Below are 13910 nucleotides of genomic sequence, written 5' to 3'. Positions count from 1 at the left end.
GCAACCTGTTTGTTCATCCAGCCTCACTAATCAGGTAAGTGATTCTCTAGATAGAGGAGTGAGTGTACAGAGAGGTTACATGGGTTTGGCCGTGGCTGTCCCTCCACGTGGAAGAAAATATTGGGAATGGAGGCTAGGAATTCCCCAGGAAAAAACAATGTATCGTTCAATTGACCCAGGTTTCTGCCTATTAAATGACTATGATGTTTTAGGCCTGCCTCCCTGGAATAACTCTGAGATTTGTAAATGACATTTTTGCATATGTATCAAGATCATTGGGTTACATGATTATAGAGAGTTCTTAGTTCTCTGCCACAGATGGCTAACTGCTTAGCATGGGCTGTGATAGTACACGTTCACCCTCAGAGGGAGGGCTAACTCATCTGCAGGAACCCTACATACTTCCCTGGGTCTCTGTGTTCTGATAATACACCCCTACTGTGTCTTGAAAGCAAAGACAATTCCTGACGACAAGCACATGTTTTGTCCCACGAAACTGGACAGATTTTTTTGCCAGTTGCCGGGGTCCCAGTCTAGTGCTTCAAATTAGTATGTTTTCCAAGTGGCAGCCTGAAGAGCTACGGTGTTTTGCTTTAAGCTAAAGACAAGGGGGTGGAGGAGGGTGGGGAGGTATTTAAGGTGGTGGAGGACCTGCCTGAGCCAGGCGGTTACTAGACTATAGAAACGTGACGTCAATCAGGCGACCTTGACGACTTTTTAATGGAGACAGAAGCGGCCTGGCAAGGAGAGCAGGTTTCTCCTTTAGGTGTTTGGAACTGAGTTGGGAGAGTGGGTACCCGCGACGGGGGCTGGACCACCCTGCAGTGTGGGGAGACAAAGGGATCCACATCCAGGTCACTTCTTTCCCGCTTTGGGGGCTCGGTGCCCGGGCTGTCTCGTAGGCAAAGCCATTGGGGTCCTGCCCGGCCCCAGTGGGTGCGGTGTCCTGCTCCAGGGGTGTCCTCGAGCCACTTTCCTTCTAAAGGCAGGGGCGTGGAAGGTGAGACAGGTAACGACTCTAAGCCTCAGCTTTCCCCTCTGTAAAATGGGAATAAGGATGCTTTCCCTAAAGGGTCTCTGTGAACATTTAGCGATAACACGTGAATAAGCCGATGGTCCTGTGGTTATCGCAGGATCATGAATGTTTGTATGAATTCAGGCCAATTCTTATTCCTTTTCCACTTTGTTCTCAGGGGACATATGAGGAAAGGAGAAGAAAAAGGCCCTGGTGGGAAGCTCATTGTACCTTCTGGTGGTTAGGATCACTACCCAGTTGTTTCAGTGTCCTTGTCTCTAACGCAGTGCCTAGCACGGTGCGGGGCACACAGTTACACCAGTAAAGCATGGTGATTGCTGGATTTGTCTCTCCCTGTGCAGCTCCTCATGCTGGTGGCCTTGCTCATATCAGGTGTCTGAAGGGGGCAGGTTCTGAGGATCTGTGTCCTGATGGCTGCTGGAGCTTCTACTCCAGGTTCAAGGGCAGGAGAGCCCAACACTTCACATCTTTCTTTGGATATGCCGCCTGGCTCAAGTGAGTTCATAGATCTGATAAAAGCATGTTGTGGAATAGCTCCTGTGAAGTTCACAAAATGTACAGAAGCTACTTTGATTTAATCATGGGAAAGAGGTTCAGCACTTGGGATTTCCATCAGCAGCTACATGCTTTGTAGTAACCCTTGAGGCCCGTCTGATAGAAGTCTTTTTTTCCCCTTCCTTCCTTCCCTCCTTCCTTCCTTCCTTCCTTCCTTCCTTCCTTCCTCCCTCCCTCCCTCCCTCCTTCTCTCTCTCTCTCTCTCTCTCTCTCTCTCTTTCTTTCTTTCTTTCTTTTTTGGTGCTGAAAAGCAATGGATTGTCCATTTGGGAAGGAAGTTGGCCTTTAACATTCATTAGTAATAAATATACCTAAATTGTTCTCACCTTTTACATAATAATCAGTGATTCCCTTGTATCTCTCAGATGAGTATGGAAATATGCAGTAGTTAGATCTTCCTAACAATTTGACATTGTAATGTAGATTCTTCCGTGGTGACTATGGTTGTTTTTCCTTTTATAATGACATTTTTAAAAGAACCAGACAATTTCCAAGTGTTAGTTTAAAATGTCAGTGATAGAATTTATTTTTAAAAAAGCATTTGTTACTTTAGAGTTTGCCCTAACAGAATGATACTCAGCTACATTCCCTGAAATAACCAGTTCCTCTTTAATATCATTATGATTTTCCTGAGATATAATGTTTTTATTTCTGTACTTCAGAACGAAATGAACATCAACTTTCCCTAAGTATTTGGGCATACTTTATTGCATATGATTATTTTGGTTATTTGATGACATAGTGTGGATCTGTTAATGTACAAGAGCATAATTATAAGAATTTTTCACCTGATTAACTTAATTGCATCAGAGAATTATGAATATATAAATATATTTCAAATATTATGTTGAGGTATGGTTAACATACAAGATACTGAGCATATTTAAAGTATGTGCTCTAAGGACTTCCCTGGTGGTCCAGTGGCTAAGACACCACACTCCCAATGCAGGGGGCCTGGGTTTGATCCCTGATTGGGGAACTAGATCCCACATGCCGTAACTAAGAGTTTGCATGCCACAACTAAAGATCCCACATGCCACAGCGAAGATTCCGCACACTGCAGCGAAGATTCCGCACGCGGCAACGAAAATCCTGTGTGCTGCAACTAAGACCCGGCACAGCCAAATAAATAAAATAAAATAAAAAAAATAAAGTATATGCTCTAAGTTTTGATATATGTATGCACCTGTGAATCTAATACTACACTCAAGATAATGAACATATCCATCACCTCAAAAAGCTTCCTGTGCTCCTTGGTAATCTGCCCACCTAGCTCTCTCCTGCCTCTGTCTCTACTTCAACCTACCTCATTCTCATACAACTACTGACTTTTGTCACTTTAGATTAGTTTTCCTTTCCTGTAACGTGGAAATATTCCATTATATGGATAGACCACAATTTGTTCTATCCATTCACCTGTTAATGGATATTTGGGTTGTTTCCAACTTGGAGCTCTTGTAAATAAACTTTCTATGAACATTTGTATATAATTCTTTGCTGGGACATACGTTTTCTCTTTCTAAGTAAATACTTAGAAGAGCAACGGCTGGGTCATATGGTAGTTGTAAAATTAACTTTGTTAGAAACTGCTAAATTTTTTTCCTAAGTAGTCAAATCATTTTTCATTGCCACTAGCAGTGTATGAGATACGAGAGTTTCATCCTCCACAGCCTTGCCAATACTTAGTATGGTCAGTCTTTTTAATTTTGGACTTTCTCAGAGGGGTGTAGTGTTTTCTCATCGTTTTCATTTACATTTTCGTAGTGACTAATGATGATGAACATCTTTTCATGTGTTTATTTGACATTTGTATATCTCAGGTGAAGTATCTGTTCAAATCTTGTGTCCACTTATTTATTGGAGTATCTGTTTTCCTCTTACTGACCTTTGTGAGATTTTTAATTCTGGATAGCAGATCTATGAATTGCAAACATTTTCTCTCATTCATTCAATGGCTTGCCTTTTCTCTCAACAGTGTTTTTGGAAGAACAGTTTTAATTTTGTGGAAATTTAGTGCATCTATTTGTTCATTTATGGTTTAGATTTTGATTTCATATCTAAGAAATCTTCACCAAACCTAAGGTCACAAGAATTTTCTACTGTAATTTTTCTAGAATTTTTAAATAGTTTTAGCTTTTATGTTTACGTCAGTGATTCTTTTTGAGTTAACTTTTGTATGTGGTGCATTATATGGATCACAGTTTATGTTTGTGCATATGGCTCTCCACTTGTTCCAGTACTATTTGTTGAAAAGACTCCTTTTTCCACTGAATTGCCTTTGTAGCTTTGTTGAAAATCAGTTGTCCATATATGCGTGGGTCTATCTCTGGACTTTTAAATTTTGATATACATTTCTACCTTCATCCCAATACCACATTGCCTTGATTACTGTAGATTTATGAGTTTTGAAAAAGTGCTTAACCTCCAACTTTTTTCTTTTCAAAGTTGTTTTTCATAGACTAGGCCCTTCACATTTTCACATGAGTTTTTGAATAATTCTGTCAATTTTTTAAAAGAATATGCACACTAGGATTTTTTTTTTTTTTGGCTGCGTTGGGTCTTCGTTGCTGCATGCGGGCTTTCTCTAGTTGCGGCGAGTGGGGGCTACTCTTCGTTGCGGTGCGCGGGCTTCTCATTGCGTGGCTTCTCTTGTTGTGGAGCATGGGCTCTAGGCGCGTGAGCTTCAGTAGTTGCAGCACGCAGGCTCAGTAGTTGTGGTATGCAGGCCCTAGAGTACGTGGGCTCAGTAGTTGTGGCTCGTGGGCTCTAGAGCGCAGGCTCAGTAGTTGTAGCACACAGGCTTAGTTGCTCTGGAGCACATGGGATCTTCCCGGACCAGGGATCGAACCCGTGTCCCCTGCATTGGCAGGTGGATTCTTAACCACTGCACCACCAGGGAAGTCCCACACTAGGATTTTTATTGGGATTGCAAGGAATCTATAGATCAGTTTGGGGAGAATAGACATCTTAACAATACTGAGTCTTCTGACCTAGGAGTATGGTATATCCCTTCATTTATTTAGCCCTGATTTAATTTTTCTCAGCAATGTTTTGCAGCATTCAGAGTTTAGGCCTTGCACATTTGTGGACATGGATGTGCAACATAGGTTATCTCTAGGTAGTTCATACTTTTTGATGTTATTGTCATGGGAATATTTCTATTACAGTTTCTAGGTATTATATTTTCACTGAACTGTCAGTAGCCAAATGTTGCTGGGGAATCTTTTTGGTTGAAAGCACAGGTTACTCTAAGATGGAAAAGATACTTGATTCTTAATACCTGTATTAGCCAAGGTTCTCAAAGAGAACCAGTAGGATGTTTATATACAGATAGTGATTTATTTTAAGGAATTGACTCATTAGTTTGTGGAGGCTTTGTGGAGTCTGATGGGGAAAGCCAGCAGGCTGGAGACTCAGGAAAGTGTTTTAGTTGTAGTCTGAAGGTAGTGTGCTGGTGAGTCACGAGGAGCTGATGTTGTAGATAAAGTCCAAAGGAGGGAATTCCCTGGCGGTCCAGTGGTTAGGGCTCTGCACTTTCACTGCCGAGGGCCTGGGTTCAGTCCCTGGTCGGGGGAACTAAGATCCCACAAGCCACATGGCACGGCCAAAAAAAAAAGAAAAAAAAAAAGAAAAAAATCCAAAGGAGCTTAATTGTGATCCCCTGTGGGAAAGCAATGTGTGGTTGTAGGTGGGAGGGGAGGACCAGTGCACTTTTGAGTAAATTACATTAACAGAGACACACCAGCTGTCACAGACCTCTGTATGGTAGACATTAAATTAATAGTACACCAACGTCAGATGTGTAGGTCAGGATTTTTCCAAGTGTGGTTGATGGACAACTTCATCCAAATTGTCCAGGGCTGCTTGTTGAAACAGCAGATTCCTGGGCTCATCCTAGGTCTGCTGTATCTAAAATAGGGAGGTGGTTTGGGAGGTGTGTACGTGTTGAGTAATTTCTCTTCTTGGTTGTGGTATCATCCAAGTTTGAAAAGCACTGCTGTGGATTTGCAAGAAGGTGGTGTTAAAATTGTGAATCCTTTAATGTGTAATTTTGGCGTCAACTTCTCCTGCAACTCAGCTTTAAGTACCTGCATTTGATCCAGTAGGTAAAAAAGGGAACAGTTCTTTCTTTTCAGTAATACTTATTCAGTGTTTTATATGGGAGGGACTACAGTAGTTTCCTAAGGCTGCCATGGCAAAGTACCACAAGCTGGGTGGCTTAAACAATGGAAATGTATTGTCTCACGGTTCTGGAGGCGAGAAACCTGAAATCAAGGTATTACCAGGGCCATGCTCCCTCTGAAACCAGTTGGGGAATCTGTCTGTGCTTCTAGCTTCTGGTGGTTTGCTGGCAATCTTTGCATTTCTTGGCTTGGCCCTGCGTAACTCCAACCTCTGCCTGCATCATCACATGGTGTTATCCCTGTTCTTCTGTCTTCATGTGGCTGTCTTCTTATCAGGACACCAGTCACATTGGTTTAGGGGCCACCCTACTCCAGTATGACCTCATCTTAACTAACTACATCTGCAACACCCATAGCTCCAAGTAAGGTTATGTTCCGAGGTACTGGGGGCTAAGACTTCAACATACCTTTTTTGGGGTGACATATTTCAACCCATAACACTCACTGAGCTAGTCCCTGGGGATGCAACACAGTGAACAAGGGAGGGCAGTATCCCTGGAGCTTTTATTCTCGTTTGGGGAAACTGTCAATAAGCAGGGAAACAAATCAGTAAGCAGGGCCATTTTATATGGGAATAAATGCTTGCAACAAAATAAAATCCATTGAGTAGAAAATGACGAGGACAGGGATTATTGTAGACAGGGTTGTCAGTGAAGGTCTTTCTCAGGAAGTTTTATTTGAGCTGAGTCCCAAATGACAAACTTTATTAAAGACACATGAAAACTTTTTGTAAAACTATCAAAACTTGCATGTACTTATGAAAATTCTAGCATTTATTGAGCTGATATTGTGTACCTCACATCGTTCAAAGTGTTTGCATGTATTAACTCAATTAATTCTCAAAACAACAACCCATGAGGTAAGGACAGTTGTTTTCCTCATCTTACAGAAGACGAAACTGAGGCGCATAGAGGTTCTTTCTTTCTCCTAGGGTTCAGAGAGAGCCAGCTATCCCAGTGTCTCTGCAGTAGAATTTTAAAAATTGTGTGATTCCTGACCATTTATCCTTGTAGAAACCAAAACACAAGGCAATATTTTTGCTTTGAACTTCTTTCTTCTATGGTCAGTACTGTATAATTGCTGTTTTGCAGATGAGGCAATTGAGTGACTATGAGGTGAAGTAAAAGTGCTCAAATTCATACCATTTATAAATGGTAGAACAATGGTTTGGACCTGGTCTGTCTCCATAGCCCACACTCCTAGCCAATATACTTAGGAAGAAGAAAGAGACATTTGTTGAACTATGTCAGCCTATGTTGGGTGATGTTAGGTGGAAACTATGCTTTAGTAGGCATTTTTGCATATACAGACCATATTTATTTAACAAAAATGTGAAGATACTGATTGTAAAAGTTAAAAGATAATCATCACAGTTACTATGCATTAGACAATTTGATATTTTTCATCTTTCTCATTTTTGTTGTTCTTATATGCATGTGGTAGTATCTCATTGTGGTTTTAAGTTTAATTTCTCTGAAATCTTAGTCTCTTTTCATCCAAATGTCCTCTTTTTTTAATCTCCATTGATTTACTTAACAAACTGGATCTTTTTCCTGTGAAATTTGCATTCTGGATTATGCTGATTGTATCTCTATTATGCTGTTTGTTCTATTCCTCTGGCCCATCCTATTTCCTTTAAATTGGTAATTACTATATATAGAGAGGCTTGCTCAGATTCAGATTTGTGGAAAGAGTACCTGAGATGTGGAGTTGTACTTCCTGTAGCCCTACATCAGGAGCCTCATCATATCTGGTTGTCTTTCCTACTGTGTCTTTGAGACTGACCACTGGGTCCAGGTGTTGTCAGTCTGATCCACGCATTATGAAATTTCCCATAGACCTTTTAACTCATGGTTTTTTAGCCTCTTAAACATTATGGCCTAGATCTATATTTCATTAATGGTTGCAAATGGTAATGTTTTAATTCTTTTTTTTTTTTTTTTGGCCGCACCACACGGCTTACAGGATCTTAGTTCCCTGACCGGGGATCAAACACATGCCCTCAGCAGTGAAAGTGTGGAGTCCTAACCACTGGACTGCCAGGGAATTCCCAGTAATGTTTTAATTCTATAATTTCTTTTGCATTTATTAGTTGGAATTCTTCTATAAAACAAACTTCTCCTTATCGGCTATGAGGTTACACTGAGGTCTGGTTGACACAGAAGAGAAGGATTAATGCTTAATTCTTTTGCAGTATTTCTACTTTTCAAAATAGTGAGTTGTTGGGAGTTCCCCGGTGGCCTAGTGGTTAGGATTCTGGGCTTTCACTGCCATGGCCCAGGTTCAGTCCCTGGTCAGGGAACTGAGATCCTGTAAGCTGCACAGTGCAACCAAAAAAAAAAAACAAAAACAATAGTTGTTTCCCTGGGCTCCTCCAAAGCTGGAGGTTTTGTTTGTTTGTTTTCTCTTTTAGAGGGTCATCATAGGCTCTAGACGTTTATATACTTGATGTTTTAATCCGTTGCAGTCATTCATATTTTTGATGTTCAAATTGTTCTATTATTGGACCGTGTGAGAGCCTTTGGGTTGGCCTCTGAGTCTTTGGGTTGGCTGTTGTGTCTTTGACATGTGTGCTTGTATGAGAGTTTGGTTCAGACTCATCTGCTACAATCCCTGCTTAGTCCCAGAATCAGCCTTTTCTCCAAGGAAGCCTGGTTCCTTTTAGTGGGAAATGTGTTTAGTTCAATCTGAGCAACTAGAGTTGCTCATTGCTACTGGATTGGTCATTGTTTCTTGTCCTTTTCAGTACCTGGAGTCAGTAATTATGTATTATATATATATATATGTATATTTTTTTAACATCTTTATTGGAGTATAATTCTTTATAATGGTGTGTTAGTTTCTGCTTTATAACAAAGTGAATCAGTTATACATATACATATGTCCCCATATCTCCTCCCTCTTGCGTCTCCCTCCCGCCATCCCTATCCCACCCCTCTAGGTGGTCACAAAGCACCGAGCTGATCTCCCTGTGCTATGCGGCTGCTTCCCACTAGCTATCTATTTTACGTTTGGTAGTGTATATATGTCCATACCACTCTCTCACTTCGTCCCAGCTTACCCTTCCCCCTCCCTGTATCCTCAAGTCCATTCTCTAGTAGGTCTGTGTCTTTATTCCCTTCTTGCCCCTAGGTTATTCATGACCATTTTTTCTAAAAATAGAACTACCATACGACCCAGCAATCCCACTACTGGGCATAAACCCTGAGAAAACCATAATTCAAAAAGAGTCATGTACCAAAATGTTCATTGCAGCTCTATTTACAATAGCCAGGACATGGAAGCAACCTAAGTGTCCATCAACAGATGAATGGATAAAGAAGATGTGGCACATATATACAATGGAATATTACTCAGCCATAAAAAGAAATGAAATTGAGTTATTTGTAGTGAGGTGGATGGACCTAGAGTCTGTCATACAGAGTGAAGTAAGTCAGAAAGAGAAAAACAAATACTGTATGCTAACACATATATATGGAATCAAAGAAAAAAAAAGAAAAAATGTATTACATTTTTAATGAGAATATCTATCATCTTCCATCCTGAGCTGCTCCTCTGTCATCTTATAGGTAATCATTTTTGTTAGTCTGAGTTTTAACCTTCCATTTAAAAAAATATAATCAATTACAATACATATATTAGTTTTCTCCCCTGTTCATAGATAAAAGGTGGCATATTCTACACCAGTGCTGTGCAATAGAAGTTTCTGCAGAAATGAAAATGCTATGTATCTGTCTGTTCAGCATGGTAGCCACAGGTTACTTGCGGGTGTTGAGCACCTAAAATGTGGCTGTTGTGACTAAGGAACCGAATTTTTAATTTCATTAATATAACTAATATAAATTTAAATAACCACGTGTGTCTAGTGGCTACTGTATTGGACAGAAGCTCTACACATTTCTCTGCACCGGGCTTTGTTAACTGAACAATATATCCTGGAGATGACTCCACAGAGTCACGTCACAGAGAGGGAGTCCTCATTGCTTCCACAGCTGCATAGTCTGCTAGAATGTAGATGGACCATTGGTGATCATCCAGCTCCCTGCTGGTGGACTCTTGTCTTGTTTCTAATTTTCTGCTGTTACAAATTTTTCTGAAAGGAATGACCTTGTGCTTATGCCTTTTTATCTTTTGCATTGTTTCTTTGGGATAGTTACTTAGAAGAGTGATTACCGGTTCCAAGGGGAAATACATTTTACTAGTAATTTTACTAGATAGCATTAAACCCTATCCATGGGGGTTGGACCATTTCACATAAGCTCCAGTAATGCCTGGGAAGCCTGTTTCCTCACAGACTATATATTTAGTGAGAAGAGGTAGTTATTTTTTTTTCTTTGTATCTCTTATCATGAGTTAGATTGAACAATTTTTACATGTTTAAGGACCTTTTTTTTGGTGACATACCTGTTAGTATCTATTGCCCCTTTTTCTTTCTTGGTGTTTTTCATGTTTTTTGGTTCCCCCCCGCCCCCCGCCTCACTTTTTCATGAGTTCTCTACGTATTACGGATATAACCCTTTGTTGTATGCAAGTTCTAAATATTTTTCCCAATTTTTAATTTTTCATTTTGCTTTGCTTATGTGCTTTTCTTTTGCAATGTATTTTTTAAAATGAATATATCATCTTTTCCCTAATTCCTTCTGGATATTTAGTCATAGTTGGAAATGGTTTCTCACCAGCAAGTTTATAGAGGAACTTCACTGCGGGTGTACTTCTGCGGACAGGAGAGGGAAGAGAGAACGGTGGATCATAAGGGGTGTTGGGAATTACAGGAACCCTGAGGGGAGGTCTCATCTTGGGAGAAAGCTGTGAAAACTATCCACTAAATCAGGAGACGTAGATGTTCAGATCAGGGTCCCGATCTGGGCTTGTCTTTGAGAACTTGGTCTCTGTGCTTTCTGTCTCCTGTGGATCTGGGTCCAGGCCCCCACCACTGGGAGACAAGGCCCTAAATGAAGCAGAAACTCCATGTCACCTCTGATGGACCCCTCAGATAACTAAATGGGAGGGACCACCCTCCTAGGGATAAGACAGACACAAAATCACTCTCGAAATCTATCACACAACCCAGCCAAGACCTAAGAGAAAGTAATGCTCTAGCTCGCACCCATGAGAGAACCAAGACTGAAACCACACAGTGTTATAACCTTGACACTCACTGTCCTTCTGGGAGGGAAGTCTCGTCAGGAGAAAGTAGTAGCCTCTTAGGGCTCTTCAAGAGAACATAGGTGTGGGTTACGAGCTGCCTCGGTTTCCCAAGTACAACCTCTCCCCTCTCAACTGCATTATTTCCTGTTTAGATGCCAGGTTTCCTGGACTCAGGGTGAAGCTTGGACTAAACCTGTTTGGAATGGAGTCCCTTTGAGGTCATACCTCACCACCCCATGGTGTGCGCAGTAACATCCACCTTGCTGCCTGTGGACATCTCCAGTTACCCAGGTCTACTGATCAGGGGAGGGAAGGTGTGGGATGCAGATGTGGAATTGGACTGACCGTGCCTGGTACACAGTAGACACCTAATTCACATTTAATAAAGAAATGAGATGCAGATGCAGGAGTAAGCAGGAAAGGAAAGCTACCTATATGTCCTTTCATTCTTTTTATACACATGAATTCTTTAACGGGCATTGGGATCATGCAACAGTTAATTTTTGTAATCTGCTTTAAAGGAAACTTTTTGTTTCTATTCCTAAAAATTATATCTTTTCATTGGGAAAAAAATAACCCGTGGAAAATGAAGAAAGATTCCTCTAAGTAGATGTGTGTGACAGTATAGTGGGTCATCTATGAAATGGCATGTTGATACCTACCTCAGATCTGTTGTGAGGAAAAATGAACAAACCGAGAGAAGATATCTGATCTATAATATCATAAAACTTCAATAAACATATGTATGGTTTCTCCTCTGTTCTCCCCTAAGAAAAGAGATGACTTAAATAAAAAGAGCTCATAGAGATCATTTGGATTTGAAGGAGCAGAAAGGAAATGTATATGTTATGAATGTTATGCCATATATATTCTCTTTCAGAGCTTCTAAAATGGACACACCTGTTTCCTCAGTTTCTTTGCTAACGGAATCAGCAGACACTATTTTTAGTCGCTTTTTATCTGCTGTGTTCAAAGTCTTAGAGTTGCCATGTCTCAGCTAGCTCTAAACAGTGTCTCAGTGCCTCCTGAATATGACACTTCTTCCCTTTGTCCAGGCCTAATTTTTCTGTCTTTCATTCACACTGTTGCTCAGCTAGGCCTGTACATCCGAAACCTAATCTGGGTCATCCTGGTGAAAGAAGATGTGATTGCAGGCAGCTAGTTTTCCTGTGTTCAGACTAACACCCAAATCCTTCAGTTGGTTTGGGCATGTATCCCATTTTGAACTTGAGCTGATATTGTATTGCAAGTGATGGGCATGTGTGTATTTTCCTTTTCTTATTTTTAGTTGCATAAGGAAGGTACTTTAAAGTTGATTTCATTCTCACATGATGATTGTTCCCGGGGACTTTGTCTGATTTATCCTGTGACTAAACTTTTCCCCTGAATCCTGCTGTTTAAGCATTCTCCCCTCTGGATGCTGTAGGGCCGGGTGCTAGGTGATCTCATGCAGACCCTCACCCTTTCCCTTCCCTGTGGAGTTCACTGCTTGGCTAACTGGTGGTTAAGTACATGGCTTGCTCTTAGCTCAAGGGGCTTTACTTGGGAGAGAACAGAAAGAAGCATGTTGTGAAACTACTTTCATCTCATGACCTTCACTAAAATCCTGGGAAGTGGAGATGTCGTCTGACTGCTGAATGTAAGGTTTATTAGAGAGAAATGCTTGCTGGCATCTCTGATTTTCTCCTAGCCCAACTAGGAGTGTCATGTGGTAGATTCATGAATTAGTTCTGAGACCACCCATTACTTAATTCCCGTGGCTTAAGGATTCCCCATGTTGACGCTGACCTACTTTCCTATGGGATGGGCTAGGGACATTTATTCTTATTATATTTTGCACTTCCAAAACCAAGACACTTTTGTTGTAGATAAAAATGGATAGACAATGCATGAAAGGAAAAAAAATCATTAAAAGTCTTAAAAGTCTATTTCCCGTGGATAAGAACGGTCCACATATTTTTTTTCAGAAATTGTACTATGCAAGTATAATTATGCATTTTTAGGAATAGCAATGAGGTGAAATCCTACTTACGGTGTTTTTTTTTTTTTACATCAGTCTTCAATTTTATACACGTCAGTGTATACGTGTCAATCCCAATCTCCCAATTCAGCACACCACCATCCCCACCCCACCGCGGTTTTCCCCCCTTGGTGTCCATACTTTTGTTCTCTACATCTGTGTCTCAACGTCTGCCCTGCAAACCGGTCCATCTGTACCATTTTTCTAGGTTCCACATACATGCGTTAATATACGATATTTGTTTTTCTCTACTTACAGTTTTATAAACTACTTTTTTATGATAAACACCATATTTTGAAAGTCAAGCCAGTCAATATAAGCTCACATAATAATAAAAATGATCCTATAATTTCTAATGATCCATTTAGGTATGATAATAATAAGAATCATTAATATTTGTTCGTGACCTCTTCACTGCCCAGCACTGATGTAGGCGTTAACCCTATGCTTACTCATTTTATCCTCCCCACAGCCTATGAGGAGGAGCTCCTGTTGCCCCACTTTAACCATCAGGGAACTGGGGCACCGTGAGGGCAGGGCTAGCCAGCCACAAGACTAAGATGTGAACAGACAGTGTGTGGCTGCCAAGCCCCACAGCTATCCTGTGTACACTAACTAGTGCTTCGCATATGATAAGACCCTCAGCCTCACTGTTCATTAGGGCACAATAAAACAGATCAAACCGAGGTACGACATTTTCCCCCAGTTTAATAACAGGGAATTTAAAATATTGATAGCAAGCAATATGGTTTGGAATTGGGGGAATTGTGTCCTGTTATACTGTGGAATGGGCTCCCCAACATCTTGTTCTCCCTTCCTGTGCCTCAGGGATGTTCCTCTTCTAAATTTATGGCTCTCCTGTAGGCGGAGCAGAGATTGCTTATGTTTCCCAGTGATTTTATTATTTTGTGTATTTACAAGAGTAATACATATTTGTTATAGGTAAAAATAAAACACATAGAAAAGG

The 13910-nt window shown here is 40.8% G+C and overlaps 1 long non-coding RNA gene across 1 annotated transcript in view; it reads left to right on the top strand.

Moving 5' to 3' along the window:
• Positions 1-1443: 1443 nt before the first annotated feature.
• Positions 1444-13910, top strand: part of LOC118889039 — a 32518-nt gene continuing 20051 nt past the window's right edge. Inside the window, exon 1 of the long non-coding RNA XR_005018405.1 lies at positions 1444-1531. This is a non-coding gene — a long non-coding RNA (uncharacterized LOC118889039). The remainder of the gene's footprint in view (positions 1532-13910) is intronic.

This window comes from Balaenoptera musculus, chromosome X (genome assembly GCF_009873245.2).
Source record: "Balaenoptera musculus isolate JJ_BM4_2016_0621 chromosome X, mBalMus1.pri.v3, whole genome shotgun sequence".
Classification (NCBI taxonomy): domain Eukaryota; kingdom Metazoa; phylum Chordata; class Mammalia; order Artiodactyla; family Balaenopteridae; genus Balaenoptera; species Balaenoptera musculus.
The sequence above is the reverse complement of the archived record's forward strand: the minus strand, read 5'-3'. Positions and strand labels throughout refer to the sequence as shown.